This window comes from Montipora capricornis, unplaced genomic scaffold, assembly GCF_036669925.1.
Source record: "Montipora capricornis isolate CH-2021 unplaced genomic scaffold, ASM3666992v2 scaffold_6, whole genome shotgun sequence".
Classification (NCBI taxonomy): domain Eukaryota; kingdom Metazoa; phylum Cnidaria; class Anthozoa; order Scleractinia; family Acroporidae; genus Montipora; species Montipora capricornis.
Genome location: NW_027180255.1, coordinates 42,501 through 45,004, shown reverse-complemented (window position 1 = coordinate 45,004; position 2,504 = coordinate 42,501). Strand labels below are relative to the sequence as shown.

General features: G+C 40.0%; 1 long non-coding RNA gene across 1 annotated transcript in view; it reads left to right on the top strand.

Annotated features, from left to right (window-relative positions):
* The first annotated feature begins 742 nt into the window (after positions 1-742).
* Positions 743-2,504, top strand: part of LOC138036892 (uncharacterized) — an 8,007-nt gene continuing 6,245 nt past the window's right edge. The window contains exons 1-2 of the long non-coding RNA XR_011130044.1: positions 743-958; positions 1,632-1,704. This is a non-coding gene — a long non-coding RNA (uncharacterized lncRNA). The remainder of the gene's footprint in view (positions 959-1,631; positions 1,705-2,504) is intronic.

The following is a 2,504-nucleotide window of genomic DNA, read 5'->3' as shown; positions in this document are numbered from 1 at the left end:
AAAAGTTCCCACGTATTAAAAATCGAAGACATTTCTAGCAATAAAAAGTTTGTATTAATTTCGCCCTTTCTTGTCATATTAAGGGTGCGTTCGATTGACCGTATTCCGGAATAGGAGTATTTGAAATTCTTCGTTTTTACAGAGATTCACATTCAAATTGTCAAACACCTGCTGAAATGCTACTTTAGATATATCCTTGTTGCTTCAAAACGCCAGATGTACCGTTTTAAATCAGCACTCCACGTATTCTTATTCCGGAGTAGGGTATATCAAACGCACCCTAATATACCCGCTTTTTATCACTTGCAGCTTGCGTGCTTGTGAGAGGTTGTTTTATTGCTATAAAGTGTGGTCTGTAGGAATGAAAACCTCCGTACTGTCGACAGCGAACATTGGGGGTAGCAAAGACTATCCTGGTGAAGAACAAAGCGGCCCTAAGAACGAATTGGCTGTGGGAAAAAGTTAAGCTCTTGGATTCAACCTATCCTGGTAATTTGCCAGAAAGGAACTTACCCAGTTGTGCGACTTTATTGGGCAAATATTTGCGTGCAATTGTCGCCACATCATTCTGGAATGAACGAATTATGAAGAGAGCACTGGTACTTCACTACAGAGGCTTGTGATTTAGATGTCTGATGATCAAACGAAAATATTTGTTTACATATGAACTTCAGAATCGTGCTAAAATTATGCGGCGCTGCCGGGTAAAATCATAAAATTTGTGCTCCGTTGCCAAACTTAAAATTTGTGTTGGCGCTAATTCTGCTTAAGTGGTTTGCATTCATCAACATTATGTAAAAGAATAAGATCCCTTTATTTCATAAAATTATAGTCTTAACTAATTGTTAAGCGTCCTGTTCGTTCTAGCGACTCGGCCGATAAGGTTGTTCAAGGAGAAGGCAAGTTTGAGGAAATCGTTGTGGCTTCCAATGAAATCACAGCAAGCACAGTTCAGCTGGTAAGTTGTACAATGATCGCTTGACAGTAATTAATCATGGCTAAGTAACAAGAAGCAAATTGCAGCCTTTACTTTGTCCGGTTTATCATTCCTCCTGTCGATTTTTTAATGGCAGTCCAGGGTAGAAAATACTTTTTAAGTGGAGTACGTTTCGAAACAAGGCTCCTGCTTAGGACAATTGTTGCATTCAGCAACTTCACAATGTTAATTCTCGTGAAGATCTTTCCTCTAGGTTTGTCAGTAATTTGTGCCTCATTTATCTCCCAACCAAGGTATTGGCAGTATTTAAACACGTGCCAGAAAAGTGAAAAGGTAGTGGCTTTCTCAGGAGTATAATAACTAGTTGCTGTCTTTTTGTGAACTAGGTATCTTTTTTTCTCTTCGCATCCCTAATAAAGAGTACTTGTTAAGGTTAAGCAATAGTTTTACACCTTTTTATTATACTGGAATAACTGTTCACGAGCTTGTCGTGACGTTTCGTTTGGCCCTTAGCCGACAACGAGCTTGTTGGGTCATCTTACTTAATAGCTCAGGTCCCAACACAAACTTGACATGCACTATTATCTTAAGGGTGAGGCTGCTGCACCAGCTGGGAGAAAGAAGTGTTTTCCCAATGGTGAAAACCTAATTGCTGCGACGCCAATTTCATTTGAAAGTGTTCCTTGGTATTTAGGTAGCAGCATCAAGAGTAAAAGCTCAACGATCAAGCAATGGATTGTCCGCTTTGCAAGGCGCCTCCAGAAATGGTTTGTTCACTTCCTATATCATTCAGCGCTTTCTGCGTTGGTAGGAAAATAATATGTTTATCGATTCGCAATTTTCACAAATCGCATAATACAGTTCATTTTGGGAGGTTATTTGCATTAGAACAATGGATATCCAGTTCACTGAAGCATGATACAGTCCCAAGAGTAAATGACTTGCATTGTTTGTATGCAAACAACCCCCCAAAAACGTATTGCATTATGGGAATGGGAAAGTAGTGAATACCAGTTTAGAGCACGAGGATAGTGTTTTTTCAAGAATACTGAAGTAACGATCGAAAAATACGTAACTTTAAAAGGCCCTTATTTGATATGACGGCTATACTTCGTTTTCTTGTTTTGTTATGAACCGATTTTGTAAAACTCTTTGAAAGAAATGTCTCTTAGAGTTAAATTTTAAGTGGTATCTTTATTCCCATTTACAGTGCGACGCGCCTTACCGTGGCTACCTAATAAAGTTTTTAAAACTTATACGCCAAACAGGGTGTGCGAATTTGATTGACAGTCACCCCTCCTTGCAAAGTTCGCACGGTTGTAAGTTGAACACCGGTGAATGGGTTGTTTGAGTTGACGTACTTACGCGTAGTTGTCAAATGTGCAAGTTTGTTGGGTAGCCACGGTAAGGCGCGTCGCACTGTAAGTTTTATGGTCGGGGTTTTTTCGTTTCCTTTTAAGGGGTAACGCTCAGATGGATTACGAACTGTTTAGTAAACGAGATTGACGAGGCAGTGCGGCCCAGTGGTTAGGGCGCTTTCCTTGAGATCCAGAGATCCCGGGTTCAA